Here is a 23033-nt window from a genome sequence, read left to right as displayed (position 1 = left end):
CCACAGGGATTCCTACAGCTTTCAGCAGGGCCAAAAAAGGGGGAGGGGAGTATTAAAACCACCCACCTGCTTAAATGAGCTATTCATCTTATGGCCTTGTGGTCCCTACTTGTCACCTTACTATTGGAGAACCAAGGATGGATCCAGGTAGGGACCCCATTAAAAGTGAAGAAAAGACTAATTCAGATGAGTAAATGGCTCATCTTTTTTGAGTAAGCAATGAAACAACTCCAAGGCATATACTACATACTTCACATCTTGGATCAACAAGGGAGCCACGCCAAGTGTCAGATTAAATATTCCACAGCTGAGGTGTTTGCATAACTTTTCAGTGGCTACCATTTAAAGAAAGAAAAACAGTGATGGGCCTTTAAAAAAAAAAAATTCCCTTAACTTGACAAGCTCACAGTGTACTGCCAGCAATTGCTCTCAACTTGGAAGGCAAGGCCACGCATATCTTGTCCTGAGAGTGTCGGGGCCAGCTGGCAAGTGCACCCTCACTTTCCACTGGCTCCAGAGCATGAAGACCCACTGTGCGCCCTGAAGGCCACAGCTGCACTGCAGTATTATTTGACCATGTCTGCTTTGGCTAAGAAGCAAATCACTTTAAAAAAGGAGCTTCCTGATTCTTGAAGTGTCTGTTGTGTTTCAATAATGAGTTTGCAATCACTCCGTGTGTTTTCAGTTTGGGTTGGCTCTGTGGGTCTGACAAGGACACTGGAGACAGGTCTTTTAATGAAACAAAATAATAAGTCTGAATAAATCGACTTTATTGTCATTGGCTCTGGCATGGTTTGGATTAATTTTTAGCTTTATATTTCTAAAGGATTGCTCAAGACGTAATACTCGTCAATCAGGTTATGTGAGGGAAAGGAGAGAACAGACATATTCTAAACAGATTATTTTTAGCTTTTTTAAATATTTATTTTTGAGAGGGAGTGAGAGAGAGATTGAGAGGGAAAGAAAGTGGGGGAGGGGCAGTCAGAGAGGGAGATACAGAATATGAAGCCGGCTCCAGGCTTGGAGCTGTCAGTACAGAGCCGGACACGGGGCTCGAACCCACGAAGCATTATATCATGACCTGAGCCGAAGTTGGATGCTTAACTGACTGAGCCACCCAGGCGTCCCAGCAACAGATACATTCTAAGAGCCTATTAAGTGTCAGGCACTTTTCATCTAGTATCCCAATGACTTTTCCTAACAATGTAATGATGTAATTGTTCCTCTGTTCACTTTCCTGGTAAGAAATGGCGGAGCTGAGAGGGTCATTCCGTTGCCCAAGGTCATGTGGTTAAGAGTGTGAACTGTGAAGTCCAACTGCTTTGTTTCATCCCAGATCTGCCATTTACTCTCTGTGACCTTAGATAAGTCACTTCACCTTTCTCCTCCAACTTCCCCATCTGGAAAACAGGAATAATCATCAGAATACTTCATCAAGGATTAAGCAGAGCGATGTGTGGAAAGTGATCAGTATGGCAACTGGTCAATAAATTCAGCCGCTGTTCTGCAATAGCACAGATATTTCAACCTAGTACAGATCCTTTCCAAGCTGGTGCTAATGCCACCGCACCGCCCTGCCAGTCAGGGATATTCTCCTCCATGCGGAAGGTTGAAGCCTAACAGACTGATATCCAAGAGACTCAAAGTAGAAGGTGATTTAATATCCTGATTTTAAAATTATTTTCCCTATTGAGGCAAACAGGGCCCATAGCCCTGGCTCAGGCTTCTACAGAAGAAGCTTTCTCTGAAAAGGGACCAGAAAGAGAGGAGAACTGATGGGAGATGTAGAGGTTGGAAGGCTCTGTCATCTCATTGTCCAGGTCGGTGGCTTGGATTCAGAATCAAAAATGAAAAATGAACATGTGCCATGTTTTCTCAAGACAGCTGATGTCTGCTCCATTCACACAGGAAAAGCAGAGCTTAAAAAACTGGTGATGCTGATATGAGTCATAGTGCCCAAGGACCTGGTCCTCAGACCCCACCCGGTACCTCCTGTGTCCCAGGCTCTGTACTGGCACCTGGAGTAAGGTATGGTCACCATCCTTGCGGAACACCAGATAAGTGATCAAAGGAGCCCACCCAAGGCAGAGACCTTACTTTCCACCAAGGCTATTACATTCTAGCTCCTCTGGAATCCATTCCAAAGGAAGCCTTGTACACTTAGTAGTTGTCACATAAGCAAGAATGCTTGATGCCTTATGAATAAGCTTAGGTAACTTTCTTTAATAATCCTCATAATCAACAAGTAGAAGGGAGGCTCATAATGCAACCAACATGGTTAATCACTTGGAAGTTACTCTAGCCTTGCAAGGATTTCTTGGGCACCAGTAACCACCCCCAGGGACTTGGAATTACAAGACCTGAACATGAGCTCCACGCCTGCCACTCAACAAGCTGGATGATTTTAGCTAAAATCTCTCAAATTATCTGAGTCATATTTTTGTTTCTGTAAAATGGGGAAGATGAATAATATTCAGGCTACAGGCTTATTACCAAAGAGTAAATAGATTAATGTCTTTGAAAGCCTTTCTATGCAGTCATGACTTACAAATATTTATTCTTGTTACTTCCATTCAGACTTTCACTTCCATTTATTTTGGATGAATTTTGCATAGTTTGACTTTTAGGTTGTGTGTCTTGCTTTATATTTTGATGTTTGTGAATATTTTAATAAAGAACGTGCAAAAGAACAGCATCAGTGAGCAAATTTTCAATACCACATCCATGGGAGACAATGGGTAAGAGAGGGCTGTTTTGTTTCTCTTTTAAATGACTATTGTGATCATTTACTTTATGTCAGGTATTGTGCTAAATACTGTGTGTGTGTGTGTGTGTGTATGTGTGTGTGTGTGTGTGTGTGTAAAATCTCAGAACATTCTTATTCTCACAAAAACTCATTAGATATTATTGCTTCCATTTTATAAATAAACTATGGTTCTTTTTTTAAGTTTATTTATTTTGAGAGAGATAAAGAGAGACTCCCAAGCAGTCTCTGCACTGTCAGCAGAAATCCTGATGCAGGGCTCAATACCATGAATCATAAGATTGTAATCTGACCCCAGATCAAGAGTTGGATGCTTAACAGGCTGAGCTACCCAGGCACCCCAAAACTACAGTTCTTAAAGCCTAAGCAATATTGTCAAGGTCAGAAATCTAATAAGCAGTTGAATTGGGATGTGAACTTTTGTGTGTCTGACTCTAAAGTATAGGTTTTTAACTATAATCTATTCTGTGTCTGAGGATGATAATAACAATATTAATCCAAGATGGGAAAGGGATGACTAGTAACAATGTCCATTTATGATGTTTACAGGAAACTGGAATGAGGCAGACAGGACTTTGAGGGCTGAGTAATTACTATATATATGTATATATGTACCTATGGAGAGGAAGTTATGAGATATGATCTAGACAAATGACAAGAAGATCGGATAAAATACAGTGGACCATTGCACAATGCACGGATTAGGGGTGCCAACTCCCTGCGCAGTTGACAATCAGTGTAAAATTTTTCACTCCCCCAGAATGTGACTACTGAGTTATATTTGCTGCCCCAAATCTGGCACTTGGCACACAGCAGATGTTAAATACATAGTTGTTAAAGGAATGAATAAATGAAGAATGAATGAATATGGCCCTTTTTCTTTTTTATCATAGTTGGTATACGGGAGTCTTACCTCACCGAGGAAAATATGACCTTTTTGAGGATAAGATCTGTGTCTAGTTCACCTTTACATCTCTCTAGGTCCTAACACAGTACTTGCAATTTGTTTATTGATTAAAATTTTACAAATATTTTATATACAATGTCTCACTTGTGACCTAACAACTCTATAAAATAGGTTGGTATTCTTATTCCCATCTGTCTTAGTCAACTTGGGCACTACAAAACACCACTGATGAGGTACCTTAAACAATAGACATTTATTTCTCAGTCCTGGAGGCTGGGCAGTCCAAGAGCAAGGTGCCAGCCAGTTTGGTTCCTGGTAAGAGCTTCCAGATGGCCACATTTTCATTGGGTCGCTCCATGGTGGAGAGAGGGAGAAAAGGAGAGAGAGGTCCCTTTCTCTTCTTATTAAGGATACTAATCCCATTCATTAGGTCTCCACCCTCATGACCTCATCTAAACTTAATTGCCACCTGAAGCCCCAGCTCTCAATACCATCACACTGGAGTTAGGACTTCAACATAGGAATTTAGGCAAGGGAGACATTTGGTCCATAACACAATCTAACAGAAAGAAATCATAACTCAAGGAAATGTAATGATTTTCCAGAGGTAGTGGATAAATCATGTCAAGCTCAATTTTTTTCCCATAAGCCTAAGACTCTCTCTTTTAAGAACTACTGTCTCTCCCTGTGTTAGATCCCATAAATAACTACTGAACTGGTAGTAAATAAATAGATACTGAAGCGGGGCTCCCTGCCCTTGGAGGTCCAGAGTAGGCAGGACTCTTTAGAAACACAAAATCCAGTTAACATGAGTGGATGTTGAGTAGATTTCAATTTTTGGGTTTTGGGTTTTTTTGTTTGTTTGTTTGTTTTTAAAATTAAATATGGTTTCTAAAGTTCATTTTGTGATAAGAAATTCATACTCTGTTATCCTCTCCCCCTTTAAGTGGAAGGAATGGAGGAATGGAAGGAATGTGAGGTAGAATAATTTCAATAGGCCACATAATAGCTAAGATAGGAGTGACAGAATTTGTACCCAGGACAGGCTGTCTCCCTTTTTAACCTGCAGAGGAGCTCAGCGCTTAATATGGCCATTGAGAAAGCACTGGGCGCCCTTCTGTTTGGTCTGCTTGCTTCAGTGAGCGTGGCTCAGAATAACGTTCTTTTCTCCCATAGAAGTAGACAAGATACAAGTCTGAAAGTTTAAAACCTTGGTCATTGATTCTTTTTTCTTAAGTACATATGCATAGATATCTATACATGTCTATGCACACATACACACACACACACACATACACACACACACACACACGTGTGTGTGTGTGTGTGTATGTGTGTGTGTGTTTGAAAAGTCCTTAAAGCCCTTGTATTTTTTTCTGGATTTGATGAGCTCTTTATCCTCCAAATATTTCTGTAACCTGTCACTAAGCCTCATAACTCCTGGAACCCTTAAATGAAATTAACCCAGACTACAAACTTAATGAGAGTTCTCCACCACTAATCTCTGTATCTATTTTTAACAGAAATATCTTATTTATTTTCCAGATAGAACATATCTCTATAACATGCCACTGCAGCAAATTCAATTCTGCACCTTTGTAGATCAGAATATGAGACCTGGATCTCAACCCAGAGAATGTTTTATCTCTCATTTTTTAGGGTGGACTATAAAAGGAAGTCTAAGAAGAAAACTAAGAAGAAGAACCGGGTGACTCAGATGTTACACACACTAACTCACACCCAAAGCTACATTTAAATCTGTACGTCTGTCAATGCAGGATTATGCCACTTAATTTGTAATTCCATTCTCTGTTCTACCCCACCCTGGGCCAAAGCAAAGTGATTCAAAACACACACACACAAAATCAAGAACTTGCTTCATTGGATGACGACCATAAACGTGGAGCATTCTTTCAATTCACATGATGAACTGCTTTTCCCTGGTACCCAGTATACATGCCAAACTTGCATGTCCCTGGTATGACCTGAGTGAAGAACCTCCAGAGGAACTGCCTCAAAAAACGTGTACCAATGAGGCGAATAATGCCACATAACCCTTTGGAGCTCTTCATTGAAAGTGAGCCCATCTTTTAATGCTGACGAGAACAGAGAAGACCTGCCTGGCAGACAAAACTAAGATGCCCACCACACTTTCTGCATCTACAATATGAAAGATTTGGACTGATTAAGAAAATGCTAAGGACCATTTAAGCTGCAATATTCTCTGATGATCCAATTTTTCCCTAGTAATATGCTTCTCTGCCAGACCCAACGATATGTTCTTTCTTCACAGAAACCCAAACTACTTTACATGGAGTAGGCTGCTTAACATGATTTCCCCAGGAGCAAAACAAAAAAGCTTTTTTGAGGCTCCAAATGGATTCATCACAAATCAGTGCTACAAGGGTTACTTTTTTCCTTCGGTTTCTTGTTCTGGACTCATGAGCCACACAGTACATCGCACAGATTGTTAGCTGTTTATTCTACTTCTAACTAGCTTCTGAAATTGCCAAGGTCTCTGCTAGAACAACGAAGAGACTACAGGTACATCACCTTTCCAGAAAATCCAGAGTTCCTGAGAAATAATGTTTTTCAAACTTGAAAGTGCTCTAAAGAAAGTTTTTAATTAAAGTACTGACTGAGCAAAGGATCCCTTCCTTGAGCCGATATGTCCTTCTGCCAGATTTTCTCTTTGACAAGTTAAAATTTTCATAAGTTGTGTTCACTTAAGGTGAGTGCCCCTGTGAATATCTAGAGAGCATTAGACCCAGGAGAGGGCCAAACTCTGGTGAACTGACAGTAAGTTGGGTTTGGTGCCCATAGCATCAGTGTCATGGGGCTTCCTCGTTATTGGTGCATTTAGAAGCTAAGAATCTTGGACATGAGATTTCTTAAGAGCACATATTTATTGTATCCATTTGCCTGTGATTAATTCTGGTTTACTGTCATCATAATGCCTAAACAAGTTTAATTAAAAAAATATTTTATTTTTAGAAATTTTTTAAATGTTTATTTATTTTTTAGAGAGAGAGAGAAAGAGACAGGGTGTGTGTGTGTGTGTGTGTGTGTGTGTGTGAGCAGGGGCGGAGCAGAGAGACAGGGAGACACGGAATCTGAAGCAGGCTCCAGGCCCTGAGCTGTCAGCACAGAGCCTGATGCGGGACTCGAACCCATGATCCGTGAGATCATGACCTGAGCCGAAGTTGGATGCCCAGACTGAGCCACCCACGTGCCCCCCCAAAAAATTTTAAAAATGAAGAGTCTTCAGAACATTCATTCTTAAATGTAAATAAAAATACAGTGCAGAAAACATACGCTAAAAAAAAAAGATGGCCACAAAAAATTCTAGGCATGCGCTCAGAATACAGTTTACTCTCGAAAAATAGTTGAAAATATGCATATAACTCTTGACTCCCCAAAACTTAACGACTACCGATAAGCCTTCCTGATAACACAAACAGTTGATTAACACATATTTTGCATGATATATATATATATATATATATATGTATATGATATTCTCATCCTATTTTTATAGGATATATTATATACTTAAAGTAAGCTAGAGAAAAGAAATTGTTATCAAGAAAATCATAAGGGAGGGAAAATACATTTGCAGTTCCCCCCTGTATTGATAAAATAGAAATCTGTCTATCAGTGGACCCACAGAGTTCAAACCCTTGTTGTTCAAGGGTAACTGTATTTTCTGAAACAGAGAGATACACAGGCCTTCTTCTCTTCTCTATAGGCAACTGTACTTCCAAGCCCTCATTTAACTAAACAGGGACTGGCAGAAATAAGCTACTTTGAATAAGAAAATAATTTGGGGATGCCACAAAAAAATCATTTTGTAATGCCAGTGAACCTGACAAAATTTTAACCTCCAACTTTTCTTGAGAAACAGTGTGAAAAAGAATGATACTTAAATCCCGGCTTCCCCAGCTTTAAGAGGATCCATTGGGAGCATAGGGCTATCATCAGCATGGCTTTTCATTTTTCACTTGACCTAATGTGGCTGTGGGTGGTTTTTGGAGCCAGGGCAGAACCACACACAATGTTATAGACCGAATGTTTGTGTCTCGCCCAAAATCATATGTTGAAACCTACTCCTCAGGACACTGGTTTTAGGAGGTGGGATCTATGAGAGGTGATCCAATATATGGATCCATGGGGTCCATGAGTGGGATTATTGCTTTCATAAAAGAGACCCCAGCCCCTTCTGTCTGTTGGAAAGTTCCTCTGCCTCCACTCGGGCCATTGTAAAGAAACGGTACCTGCTACGGAAGAGATTAATACTAGAGAGAACCGCTGGGAAAACCCATGTGTCCTCAGGGTGCCATTGAAGATCCCTGAGACCCATGACCCATGATAGGTTTATGTGACATCAAGTCAGGCCCCACTGAAAAACATGTTGTTTCCCATGGCATTCAGGAAGGGCATATGGTGAGGACACAGTGAGGGGACAGCCATCGGTGAACCAGAAAGCAAACTGCACCAGACACCAAATATCCTAGGGTCTTGATGTTGGACCTTGGGCCTGTAAAACTGTGAGGGACAAATGTTACTTGAAGCCACTTATTCTATTGTGGTATTTTATTACAGCAGCCTGGACAGATGAAGATACACAATAACCCCAATATTGCCTAGCTGCACTGTTAAGAAGCAATCCAGGGTGCCTAGGTGGCTTAGTTGGTTGAGCATCTGACTTAGGCTCATGTCATGATCTCCTGATTCATAAATTCAAGCCCCATGTCAGTCCCTTTGCTGACAGCTCAGAGCCTGGAGCCTGCTTCGGATTCTGTGTCTCCCGCTGTCTCTGCCCCTCCCCCACTCATACTGTCTCTCTCTCTCTCTCTCTCAAAAATAAATAAACATTAAAAAAAATTTTTTTAAAGAAGCAATCTGATCATCTTCTCTCACTTTTTTAGGAAGACTAGCTTTTTACCCTCAGCACCTTGTAAGCTCTTGGAAATACCTCTGTCATCTATCTGCTGCTTGGTTTCTCTGAAGCTATTTATAGGTCAGGTTATATCCTCTTTCGGGCTCCTTTTTTTTTTTTCTAATTTCATAAATTGAGTATCATGTCCCAACTTGTTTTCGTTGCTTCCTCCACCATCCCCCATGTGAGGGATAATTTAAAGTGGTTAAAGAAAAAAATTTTACACATCTGCCTAACATTCAATGAACATCTATATGCAAAACACTGCAGAGCATCCAAAGTTGAATCAGACTCAGACCCAACTCTCATACAGCTTCAGCTTATAGGAAAGATTTTAAAAAGCGAAGGGGGTGCAGAAGAAAGTGTTAGATGTCAGTAGCAAGTTCCAAAGGAAAATGGCATTTGGTCTTCCCAGGGAGACCAGGAAGAGTCTCAAGGAAGTCAGTTTTTGATTGAGACTTAAAGTAAAAAATCTTATAAGAAACAGTGTATGTGTATTTCCTTCTTCTCATGCCACAGCCCCAGCAAGTGGTTTTATAACAAATTTAATGGAAGTTACACAGAATGCTTTGTGAGTGGGAGGAGGAAGAAAGAGAGGTAACCACAAAATTCAAAAATGCGAAAACACAAACAAAATCCTGGATAACTTTTAGCATCTGTTCCACTCCTACATTAATAAAATTCACCTGGGAATTCTGAAGAAAAGGAGAACAGACAACGAGAGTGAGGGGGTAAGGAAGGTAGTGAATAAAGTCACAAGGGAGAAAAAAGGCACAGAGCACCCCAAAGACAGACCTCATCCCGCCTCCCCAAACCAGGAGGACGCTGTGCTGAGAGAAGCTCCTGCTGGATTCATCTTCCCAAAATAATACTGCCCTCTGTAGCAGCCCGGGGGAAGCGGGCAGCAAGAGAAGAACAGACCAGGGTGGAGGGCAGGCATAGGGAAGGAAACACTTAAGGAGCAGATGGCGAAGGGTGAGGAAACTCTATTTGTATATTTAGAGAGGGGGACAGTGCTGAGCAGTGTCCTAACTGAAAAGCAAATGTCCTAAATTTCTTTTTTTTAATTTATGTATTTATTTACTTTTTATGTATGTATGTATTTATGTATTTATGAGAGAGAGAGAAAGAGAGAGCGAGCTTGCGTGAGCAGGAGAGAGGGGTAGAGGAAGGGAGAAAGAGAGAATCTTAAGCAGGCTGTACACAGTGTGGAGCCCGGTGCAGAGTTTGACCATAGGATCTTGGGATCACGACATGAACTGAAATCAAGAGTCAGACATTCAACCCATTGAACCAGTCAGGTGTTCCTAAACTTCGTTATTTAAAAAAAAAAAAAAAAGATTTCCTTGCTATCCCTACCCTATACGCAACTTTTCATAACTTAATTTCTTTTTCTCTTTATCCTTTCCTTTTTTTTGGGGGGGGGGGGTGGGCATTTTATTAACACTTTGCTTTTACTTAAGAGAGGTCAGTGATTTCATTGGGCTAAGGTCTGGCATGGATGGGCCTGTACCTGGAAGGATGGCCAGAATTTCTAGTGACTCCAGACCCACCATTCCAGGTAATTCTAGTGCCATGTGAAGACTGGTTTGCTATTATACTCTGTGCAAAAACCCAGGAACCCAGCTTTAGGACCCCCTTGCTGTTTGTGGCCTGAGACTTCTCCTTAGGGGAACTATTTAAGTGTCTGAACTAGGCTTCTCAGATGGAGTAATAAAGGCCAGTTCTAATTCTATGACCTCCTAGAGATGTGGGTCCATAAACACAGAAAGCACGCCATTCCTCTGTATAGTGAAGCAGTCAAGACCCCTAGGGCCTTCAGGCTTGCAAGGAGATACCCCTGTTGAATTTTTGAGGTAGGTTATTGGGATGGTCAAGTGTGTTTTCTTTTGGGACACCAATGGGAGGCAGAAGGAAAGTTCCCCTGCCTCCACTCAGGCCATGGTAAAGAAATGGTACCTGCTATGGAAGAGATTCATACTGGAGGGAACCCCTGGGAAAACATGTGTGTCCTTGAGGTGTCATTGAAGACACCTGGGACCCATGACCCATGATAGGTTTGTATGAAATCAAGTCAGGCCCCACTGAAAAGCATGTTGATTTCCATGGCATTCAAGAAGGACATATGGTTGGAGTGAAAAGTTGCTGGGTCATTGATGGCAGGTTGGGTGTAAGAGTTAGAGGGGAGTTGTCATCTAAGTCAACTGCAGTCTTGATGGTATGATGGTACAGTCTGGGAGAAGTGGATATTACAAACTTGGATATTCAAAACATCATCATGGAGAGCAGGTTTGGGAAAGGAAGGGCTCTGGAGGCTAGAGAGAAGACATCTAGATTTTTCACAGAAGCAGATCAATGAGCAGAGTTGCAGCAAATCCTAAGATGGGGTTATTTAATTCAAGTACCAATGTCTGGCCCACCACATACAGCAGGATCTGGAGAACCTTGAGGTCCCCCAAGGCCAAGTTCAGCATCGATGACTGGACTGCACATAGTAGGAGGTTTCAAAGAATTCATACAAGCAGAATGCACATGGGAGCCTGCCAGGGATTTATTCATGGACTTCTGCCCTGGTTGTATCAAACTGGAGGAGCTGTGTTGAGGCTAATGGGGTTTCTAGAAGAACTGACAGGTAGCAGTGACTATGACAAAGATGGCTATTAGTTCTTTGATGGGTCTGATTGACTGATATTTTGCAAATAATTGTTGCTTCCTGGACCTTGAGACACAGGAGGGAATGGCCTGAAGTCCACGCCTTACTCCTGCTGAGGGTGCTCACCAGATGGCAGGGAAACCATCTTCTGCTAAGAAGGCAGCATCTTGGAGCCACCTGAGTGTAATTCATCATCTCTCCAGGTCACACCAAGCCTCTCATCTTTTAAGGTATCATCTGAGAGTTGGATCCTGTGTTGACATTTAAATTGACATCTCCCTTCATGACATTATGGACCATCCCAAATTCAAATCCCAACCAGGGCCCATCTGTGGGGCACTGCTTTTGGAATGTCATCCCCAGTAATACTTAGACGGAAGATGGAAATGTTCATTCAGATCCTGGGATCATCCTGGTCATCTCCATGCTGTGCTTGATGCCTGCCATGCTTATCCCAGGGAGAAGGCCTGGGCATTTCTTTGCCAACTGCTGTTGAAAATGCTCTTCAGACAACTTTTGAGAATTGTGGAAGTGCTCCCCTCAGTCAAGACCACTGAAGATGGTTTGGTCAGGAAAGAAGTTTCAATCATCTGGGATTTTTGACATATTGTCTGGCCCAGTGACCACATAAAGACCAGGTCTAGATGAACAACTGGGGACATCTGCCCTCTCCATTTCTAAGCTTATCATTTCTGCAAATCCAAGGAGGCATATCTGGCCCCTGACATCTTGGGGTTGAGGGAAGTGCCCCTAGGAGCAGAGAATGTGGCATAGTGATACCATAAGGAGATGGCTTTTCTTGCCCAAATACCTAGCCTTCATTAGGAGTCATCTGCTAACAAAGGAGAATCTCTGGACTGGTTCCCAAGTCCCTGTTAATAAATTTTCATATTCTGGAGGGAGTACGGTAGAATAACCACTTGTCCCTGATTTCTCTTCTATTCTTTATAAAAACTCCTCCTGTAATTTCAGCCAAACTATCTGCTCAGGATTCCTATGATCTGGGTGGTTGGGTTCTATGGGCCCAGACTGAGAGTTCATAGAAGGTGAAATCAGGTCATCTGGAGAAAAGGACACATCTCTAGTAGAGCTGCCACATGTGTCTGGGGCCCAAGTCCCTTACCTGGGCTTTGGTATTGAACTATCATAGTATAAACTATGGTTTCTTGGGAGTTACATGTGTACCCCAGCATTCTGTATTGTTTGTGCTACTGTGAGTATTTTCTCATTACAGAAAAACATATGCTAGATATTTGAGAGTTTGAAAGGAGTGCTAACGATGCTCCAGACTACTCATGAGACAATCTGTCTGGGTTCTCTCCCAGGGTGGGGGGTATCTCCATCCAGCACTAGTAGAGGGGCTGGAGGCAGGGAGGAAGATAAAAGAATTTGCCAAAGAGCTATTGCCCTAGTAGGAGACAGAGATAACTGCTTGGTTTGTGGACATCGAATGTATTTGTCCCAATATCATAGAACAGCAGGGGAGTAGAGCTGGCCAGGCTGCCCACAGAAAGAACCAGTTTGTTTTCTACCCTAGGCCTGTCCTAGGCCAGGGACACATGGGGGCAGCAGGTTTGGGTACTGGTGCCAGAACACAGAGTTGGGGCAGCTGGCATTCAGAAAGGAATTACAGCCCTGGATGACTGGATGTGGGGGCTATAGTATAAGAGGTTTTAGGTCATTCCAAAGGCAAGTATCTGTGTGTTCAGAGGGGCTTTGGTTCTCTCTCTCACTTGCTGCTAAGAATGTGCTGGGCTTGGAAAGGAGTGGCAGTTTCAACTTGACCTTCAATGAAGCTTCTGCAGCCTGAAAACATATGCGTTCTTTGGGCTAACACTTTCTGAGCAGGCATGGGATTTGGAAAAGTCTGGCTATGGGAAGGTCTGGAAGACCTGTGGGTCATGGAATTTGACATGGTCATCAATGTGCAGTGTGCTAAGAATCCTGGGACTTCCTGTGGTCAGTAGGATTACTTTCTTTAGCCCCAGGAGCTCTCGGACCAAATGAGAAGGTGTAAATACCTTATTCCCCTGACACCACTTCCAGTTGCATTCTTCAGACCCATGATCTCATGCGACCCAAGGAGCACTTGAGGGGTATGACCCCTATTCTTGGAGTCACAAGGGGAGGAGGGAAGGAGACTGGGATGACTGGTTAGTTTCCATGGTTACTCTGCTCAGAGAACTTTGGAACCAGCTGGGGGTCTGCAGAAAAGGACATCACTGCAGGGAGACTGCTTGATTCTCTTTTCATGGTGGGGAGTTTCTCCCTTAGGGTTACAGGAACTGGGTGAACTCCTGAGCTTGCAGTCACAAATAGGAATAGGCTCTCTGAGTTCTTCTCATACTGCAGCCCAAACATCTGTGTGACAGCGACTGGATGCTTGTTGGCTACGTCCCCTCATGCTGGCCACCTGAATGCCTTGTTCCTCTTTGTTCTTCCATGCACTGAAGCTGGTCCTGCGGCTTCACCATTCTCTGGGTATGTCTCCTGCTGCCAGGGGAGAACCTCGTATCTTGAGGGCACAGCCTGCTGATCCTGGAATTCAGGGGTCTAGGAGTAATATTTGCAGAAGCAATTCTCACCTTTTAGGACATTTGAGTTGCCCTTTTTCTAAAATGGGACACAGAAGAACTCTCTAAAATCACCTCTGTCTCCCAAACAGAAGTGAATTTCTAGGTCAAAAAAGGGCTGACACCAGCTAGCTCCATGTTCAGTCCCTGGAGGTGGAGTGGGGGCAGGGGAGGGGGAGTGGGCTTTGGTTCAGGGCCTAGAAAGCCCTTAGGCTGGGGAGCCCCTCTTCCCTGAGCCCATGCAGCTCTTAAAGTGTTTTATTCACCAGAAGGAACCATGTAAATGAGGCACATAAGAAATGAGCTTGTAGAGGCAAGCTGGGACAAAATTCAGGAAAGTCTCACATGCTACATTACAAATTTGCAGTGTTTTGGTAGGGAGTGGGGCACTACCAAAGATTACTACTGCCCATGATAGTGACATGCTCATGACTTGGCTTCAGGGTGATTCATCCTCCTATTCATGGAGAAAAAGAGTCAAGATGCTTTTGGAGGCAAGCAAGAGAAAACCAAACCAAGATGGCTCAGCTGATAAAGATTTATTCACTCATATAACAGGAAGTCCCTAGCTGTAAAGAGAGATTCGATTGTTTTTTTTACAAAGCAATGGTGATATCTGAAACCAAGGGATTGGCTGAGGGTGTCAACAAAGGAAAAACAACAACACACAAGTGACCAATAATACAAGTTTAGAGAATGCCAAAGAGGAAAGCTAAGAGGCAGAGAAACAAAAAAAATAAATAAAGTCCTTATTATCCAATTTTTGCCACTTCTAGTTAACATAGAGTTCACCTCCATCCCCTAAATGATTATTTTTGAATGAAAGTGATTCGATGTGAACACTCAGTCTCTGAGGAATATTACATTCTCATTTCAGAAAGCCCATTTAGCCAGACCTAAGGATAACTAAAAGAGTCCTTTCTTGATAGACAAGACTTCCGATCCATTTCTAAATAATTTTATTTACTGTCACCAAAAGTAATTAGAGCATTCATTCCTAGTGGCCACTTGTCACCTTAGTTTCCACATGTACAGAGGGAACACCGACTGAAACTCATAAAGAAACTTAGCAACCCACAGATCAGTGTCTCACTGACAACAGAAAAGGTGCTGTTGTGCAGATAGGCTGTAGCTGGGCTGGGCACTCATCAAGCATTTCAGACATGAATGCCCAAGTCACAGACACCTCTTTATGTATCTTGGCAGAGTATCCTCTAAGACATGATTGTAATCACCATGAGATTCTATTTTGCCCAGGAGGATAAAGGGATATGGACTTGAGATTACAAAATGAAAAGACGACCATCAAAGTACTAACCAGGCCCGACGTGGATGGAACTAGAAAGTATTATGCTAAGCAAAATAAGTCAGCCAGAGAAAGACAGATATCACATGATTTCACTCATATGTGGAATTTGAGAAACACACAGAGGAACTTAGGGGAAGGGAAGGGAAAATAAGATAAGAACAGAGGGGGAGGCAAACCATAAGAGACTTTTCAATACAGAGAACAAACTGAGGGTGGCTGGAGGGGTGTTGGTTGGGGGGACAGACTAAATTTGTGACAGGCATTGGAAGGCACTTGTTGGGATGAGCACTGTGTGTCATATGTAAGAGGTGAATCCCTGGGTTCTCCTCCTAAAGGCAAGACTACACTGTATGTTAACTAACTTGAATTTAAGTTAAGAAAACAATGAAAAGACCATTTGCCCTCTTTCACTTCTGACCTAGCCCAGGGAGGGCATGACCTCTGTCATTCTTCTGAGCACTCGAGGTCTATGTGCCAACACCCAGATAAGGCAGGCATCCCTCTGTGCTCTGCCACCTAATGGTTTTCCTCACCAACAGATCAAAATGGCCCCATCCTAGGAAATGGACCCTGATGATTCTGGGGGAAACCAAAGAGAATGATGAGCCTCTGTAAATGATGGAGGAGATGTGAGGCAACCAGCACTTGCTGAATGATTCCGCTGCCCACACCTAAGGACCCTACTCCTTGCCCTCAGGCAGATATGCTTTTGCCACAGAAAATAACAAAAACTATCTAACTTGAATTCAACAGTGCTGTCTTCTAGAAAATTATATCAGAGGCCAATTGTGTAATTTTTTAATTAACCCCTCAGATACTGTACATTTCTTGAGCAGATCTGAATAAATGAAATAAGTAAACATGCAGAGACATACAGCTATAGATAGTTAACATGTATTAGTTAACTAGTGAACCTGGAGAGGCTGAGAAGAAATCTTTGAGAGTATAAAGGAAAGCTGCTAATTAACAGAACCTAAAACACTCCATTCTTTTCTGGAATAATGTGTCCACGGACATTTGCCTCATAGGGGTAGCAGGTTAGAGGTCGGCAGTGGCTCTTCCAATATAAAATGTACATTTTACAGAAATGTACATAATAAAATGCATATTGCAGTTACAATATGCATGCAATTGAATGCATTAAATAATTATCTCCCAGCATCTTGTGAACTGAGGACCTATTTCCAGAATGATTTAGTAGTTTCCTCTAAAGTTCATGCTAAAATAAGAAATAATTAGGCTCCGAAGGGTTTTACTTAAAACCTTGTGTCTCTAGTTATCTAAAATGACATTGCTAATTAGGCTTCTCCTAAATATCCCAGCCACACTTCACTCTGAGGACCACACCTCAGGTGTTCCCTCAGGGTCTGGCATGGTGCTGAACACCAATTGAGGTGGGATCCACTCCGTCTGGAATTCCTTGAGATATGAAATTCACTTAGAGACACTAGACTTTTGTATGGCAATGTAGTCAAAAGCAGATTGTGCCCTTACCAAGTATCCAAGTCAATCTGCTGGGAATTAAAAACAAAACTGGTCTAAGCAGGGCTACAGCAAATGTCGTCTATTGATGGGGTGATGGCCTGTGAATTGTTACCAGCCCATGGAGCTATAAAAATAGAAGCTGGGAGTAAACATTTAGAAGCCACTACAGCAACCTAAGAGAGTAATTTTTTATCTATTAAACCTAATATTTTTTAAAATAGGGCTTATATTTTATGTCTTTTATTTCTGTTTCGTTTTTTTACAGTTCATCTTCTAACAGTTGATTTTTCTTTCTGCTTATAGATCATATACCCTGCTTCTTTGCATAGCTGGTAATTTTTTGACTGGATTGTGGTGACTGTGAATTCCTACTGCAGGGTCCTGGATTTAGCTCTATTTCTTTACAGAGTAGTCAACTTTGTTCTGAAATACAGGTATGTTACCATGGATCAGTTTGATCTCCCCAAGGTATGCTTGTGGCCTGCCTCCAAGCGGTAAGCTGAGACATCTTGTTTCTTTCCTTTTCTGGAAGGATCATACTGCTAAAGGGACTCTTTTCCAATATCTGAAAACCATTGTTTTATATATTTTGCTGGTTTCCTAATCATTTAAGGTGGGAGGGTAAATGGATCCCTTTTACTTCATTATGGCTAGAAAAAAGATGTCCTAGGACTCAACATCCTTCATCTCGGTATCCAGTAATTCAGTGATAGTAATTTTACTGTATTTCCTAAAAGTATTAATTTACAATGGAAGTGAGGTGAAAAACAAAGCAAAACAACAAAAAAACAAACAATTCAATTAAAAAATGAGCAAATGACTTGAATAGACATTTCACCAAGGAAGATACCCAAATGGCCAATAAGCACATGAAAAGATGCTCAAAATCACTAATTATTAGAAAAATGCAAATTAAAACCACAATAATATGCCCACCTCATACTTATTAGGATGGCTACTATCAGACAACAGCAACAATAAGTGCCCAGAAAACAACAAGTCTTGACAAAGGGAAGATTGGAAGCCTTGTCTATCATGGGACTATAAAATAGTACAGACTCGGTAGAAAACAGTATGGTGGCTCCCCCCAAAATTAGAGACAGAATTAGCACATGATCTGACAGTTTCACTGGTTTGAAATCATTGAAACAGTGGGTCAAACGGGTATTTGTACAGTCATACTCAAAGCAGTATTATTCACCAGAGCCAAGAGGCAGAGTGAATGGATTAAAGAAGTGGTATATTTGATACAAGGGAATGCCATCCAGCCTTAAAAGGAAGGAAATTCTGGCATATGCCACAACTTGAATGAACCTTGAACACATTATGCTAAGTGAAATAAGCCAGTCACACAAAGACAAATACTATGATTCCAATCGGTACCTGAGGTACCGAGAACAGTCAGACTGACTTTGGGTCAAAAAGTAGAACTATGGTGCCAGGGGCAGGGGGAAGAGGAGAATGGAGAATTACCATTTAACAAGCATGGAGCTTCAGTTTGGGAAGATGAAAAATGTTCTAGAGATGGACGGCGGTAGTGACAGTGGCACAACAATGTATGAATACACACCGAGTGTATTTGAACATACAATGAATGTACTTCATGACCCGGAACTGCACACTTACATGCAGCAAAAGAGTAAACTTTATATGATGTGTATTCTACCACACACAACAAAAGAACGCTTAGAAGGAAAACACAACAAAAAGCAACTGAATCTTCTCCCAGATAGCTTGAGAATCACTGCCCTACAGAGGGTGAAGGTAGGAAAAGGCCCAAGCGAGGGGAAATTTGATGTGCTTTCTACTCATGATCAGAGATGACAAACAACAGCCTTTCATGCCACCCAGGGACCACCCAGCTAGGGAACCAGGAAGGTCTAAGTACGTCAAATCTATAGAACCTACCATGGTGGTTATTTTTCTATCTTCTGCTTTCCTACTCAATTAGCAGTGAAATCCTTAACAACGGCCTGTGTGGTGAGCTTCGTGCACAGTGAGGGAAGTAGAATCTGGGAAGGCTGTATTGTCTTCTGCAGTGAGTGTGGGGACAGACCTTTAGAAGTGGGGGGGGGGGGTGGGAGTAGCTGCTCTGAAGAGGAACAAAGACAATTAAGTCTCTGTGTTCTGAATGAAGAGGAACAATATTGGCCCAAGACATACTGTTTACCATAAAAAAGAGAATGTTATTAAACAATATGTATAATATGTTCCCATTCATACATATTAGGAAAATAAATGTTCATTTCCATGTATATATGCATGGAAGAAAATTTGTTAGAAGGGTACAGACCAAAATGTAAACATTGGTTATATCTATATAATCAGATCATGGTTTTTTGTTTGTTTTTTGTTTTTTAACGTTCTCTCTGCAAGTTTTTGTTTTCACAATGTGTAGGTAAAACTCTTACAATTGGGAGCAAGAAAGAAATTTTTAGGTAGAAATTAGAAAAGGATTGAAGGGATATGTTATGGGGCCCAGAACTGAGGTACCTTTAATTTTGTTTTTGGAGATTTATGGATAAATTAGTCTTTGCTTCATTATTTCTCATTCCACTCTTGTTTTTAACATCAGAGATCTGACCAGCAGCTACACATGATAAGGTAACAATGCTTACCATTTTATGTGCAGGAAATGCATTTCATTCATCTAGGTCAGATAAGATTAGAGTAATTAAGGTCACTGGACTTTGTCATCTAACAAATCCTTAAATCCAACTCTAATCTCATTCATCAATGCCACAAACAAAGGGGTTAATTGCTAACATACAATGTTTCATACCCATCCAGACACAAATGTTATAATATTAAGTGTTATTAACGTATCGCTTTGTATCTTTAGACAATTCACTACTCTAAGATTAACAGACTTATTAGTTCTAAAGAGGTTATCCCTGGGGTAACTCATTATGGCTCCACACAAGCATGGAATGTTCTGTGACAGGAGAATGTCTAAGATGAAACAACAAAATTAATCAAGATGGGGCAGGCATGTGCTGGTTCTGCATAGGAAAAGATGCTGTCAACTCCCGAAGTCTCACCATGCAGCCCTGTGGCTGGGGCAATATCCCAGCTCGTACAGGTTGGCCGCTGACGTGGGGCTCCTGCTAACCTCTTGCCACATCAGACTCCTGCCCACTTGCCTCACTGTAGCTCTGACTGCTGGAAAGGACAATCGTGTTGGGTTAGGATTCTCCTGCACCAAACCTTTCGCTGCTTTAAAAAGGAGACAAATGAACTGATTTGAGTCTTAATCCATCCCTCCCTGCCTGCCTCTCTTTCTCTGTCTCTCTGTCTCTTTCTTTTCCTTTTCCGAATTCTGACAAAGGTGCTGAGGAGGAGTCAAAGTTCCTAAAGGCAGTCTCGAAAGGTCAGCCTCCAAATGTGTTATCTCAACATTTGGAATCCTCTGCAGCCATTTAAAGCCATGTCGTACATAGTTTTTAAAGACATGGGAATGTGTTCCCTTCATGCCATTATTGTGAAAACAGCAACTTACAGATGTAACCCTACGAACATGGCGTATGACTCCAATTTTGTAAACTAAAACAATGGAGAGGGTCTCCATCTATTGTAAGAGATGAGAAGGAGTAAAAGACCGATTGTCAACATGAGATGGGGAGAGTAAAGCTTTGTTGGGTTTTGTTTCTTTGTTTGTTGCCTATATACTTTCCTACATTTTCCAAATATTGTAAAGTAGAAATGTATCACTTTCTAAAAAAAATTTAAAAGACTCCCAACAAATTTAACTTTTAGGGTTATTGCCTAAACCAGTGATAGGGCACACTCTATTTCTTGCTACTAACTCAAAAGCAGTGGCGATTTTCCTGTAAATCTTCTTTATCTTGCCGTGTTGGAATGAGTCTCAAACAGAAATTGTTGAAACATGCCATCTTTTCTCAAACTCAAATCTTACATACACATTGACCTTCTTTATCACAAAATCAGAAAACCTATCCAGAAGGGGGGAAATGTACCGTCCAATCGGTTCCGCTTTCTCTCAAAACTCTACAGGAAGATATAATAAAAAGGCTTCTTTGGGCCAAGGGGTCACTTTCTCTGGGAATGCTTTTCTCTCTCCTTGCCCTGACACCGGGAAGGAAAACCAAAACCAAAAACAAGAACAAGTGTCATTCGTTCTGTGCTCAGAGATTTAAAAGTACTTTCACACGTAGTAAGAGGATGCAAAGAGAAACTCTTCCCTGAACAGTCTGATACTGTGCTGACACACACATCCCCTCACCCGAGCACATTGTAACTGAGATCACAGGTGGAAGCCCGGGACTCATGGAGGCACTGGATAAGGGAGCTGACTCTGTTTTAGAGCTGATGTCAAACCAGGCCCTGCTCTACTCACTTGACATAGGGCATACAGCCCACAGGGCAACCCTGGGAGAAAGGTACCGTTATCTGTATCAGGGATTAGCAAACTGCAGTCCATGGGCCAAATATGGCTGAAGCTTGTGACTGTGAATAAAGTTTTATTGGAATACAGCCACACCTATTCGTTTATTGTCTATGGCTGTTTTCCAGCCACGATGGCAGAAGTGAGTAGTAGGTGCAACAGAGACATTTTTTTTTCCTACAAAGCCCAAACTATTATTATTTGGCTCTTATAGAAAATGTTAGTCAACCCCTGATGTGCATGACATCTGTGAAGAAGGCTCAGTGCCACCCAGCTACTGACTGGCAGGGCCAACACATAAACATTCATCTATTCAAGAGTAATACCCCAGCTTCCTCCAAAGCATATCACACATGTGGCACATCGCAAGCTGAGAAAGATGAGCCGTGAAAAACTGCTATTATTTTTAAGACACATTAAGAAACATAATAACCGTTGGATTCCTTAAGTGATGAAAGAATACTGTAAATTATCTTTTCTTTTCACCTTTAACTCTATAATAAAAATCAGCAGCCAGATAATTTAAAAAAAAAAGGTGGAATTTTACATGCAAAATTGGCATTGTGTTTCTTTGTATAGCTTTCACATTAAAACAGACCCGAAAAATATAAGATGTGTTCCTTTAGTGTGATATGGTACCATCTGTATGAACTCGCTAGCTTGTTCCCAGCCTACATAGGAAGGGGTAGAGAAGTGTGTTCCTAAAGTAAAAATCTGACCTAGTCTTCCTTTTTAGCATGGCTTTTCTTTTAAATGCCAGTTCCTCTTTTAAAACTTCTTTTGCTAATTCCCAAACCACTCAGATAGCTGAGACACAGAACTCTGCAAAGACTTTCTGGAGGGACTTGATGGAAGAAACTGCGAACTCTTACTTGTTCACACCACCTCACCCACTGGTGACATAAAGGTACGAGGCATTAAAAACAGAGACCAGAGAAGGGTGCCAGGGTGGCTCCCTTTCCACCAGCAGCAGCAAATGCAAGAAAGACAGCCTCTCACCAAGACCTTGTCTTTCTTAGAGTCCAGCAGTTTGGTGGAAGAAAAGTAAGGAAACACCTACAGGGCTTGTCCTTGGCGTGTCCTCACACGCGATGAGAAGGATCCGGTTCATTTTGTTTCTTCCTGAGAATCCCCAAGGAATATGTCATGACTCTGTGAAAAGGCACTTCCTCTAATGTCTGCAAGAAGGCAAGGAGACTCAACAATCTTCTGGAAGAAGCGAGCAGGGACAGAATGAATTTAGAGTGTGTAAAGCAATAGCCTTACCATGGAAAAAGAGAAGAGGGAAATGAAAACAATGGGGTGGAAATAAGAAGAGTGAAATCAGTTGAAACCTGTAAAAATTTCAGTCACTTCCATCCAGTTTGCGGCTATGACCGCTCATGCCCAAATCTTTGTAGGACATATGCTTTCATTTCTCCTGCGGAGACACAGAGAAGTTAAGAAGATTGAGCAAATGACACGTTTGTTTAAATTTTAAAGAAACCCTTAAACTTTTCCAAAGCAGTTGCAACATCTTACATACCCACCAGTAGTGTGTGAGATTCCAGTTTCTCCACATCCTCACCAACACTCCGTATGGTTAGTCTTTTCAAGTTTAGTCACTCTAACAGGTGTGGACTGATACTGTCTTGTTTTTAATTGACATTTCCCTAGTAACAAATGATGCTGAGTATCTCTTTCATGTGTTTATCTCTATATACCTTCTTTGGTGAAGTGTCTGTTCATATCTTTTGCCCACTTTGTAACCAGGTCTTCTGTTTTCTTGCTATTGTAAGCAGGGGTGAGGAGTCTGGGTTCTGCAGTTGGAGAGACATAGGTTTCCATTCTGGCTCTAGCACTTCCTTGTTGTGTTAAATTAGATTCTTCAGTTCTCTTGCCTTTGGTTCTCACTCTTTAAATTGGGATTATGGTAATGCCTGCCACACAGGTTTATATAATGCCACACAAAGGTGAAAACTCCTTATAAATATTTCTGGAATGTAAGAGTATAATCTG

This window comes from Prionailurus viverrinus, chromosome A1 (assembly GCF_022837055.1).
Source record: "Prionailurus viverrinus isolate Anna chromosome A1, UM_Priviv_1.0, whole genome shotgun sequence".
Taxonomy (NCBI): Eukaryota; Metazoa; Chordata; class Mammalia; order Carnivora; family Felidae; genus Prionailurus; species Prionailurus viverrinus.
The sequence above is the reverse complement of the archived record's forward strand: the minus strand, read 5'-3'. Positions refer to the sequence as shown.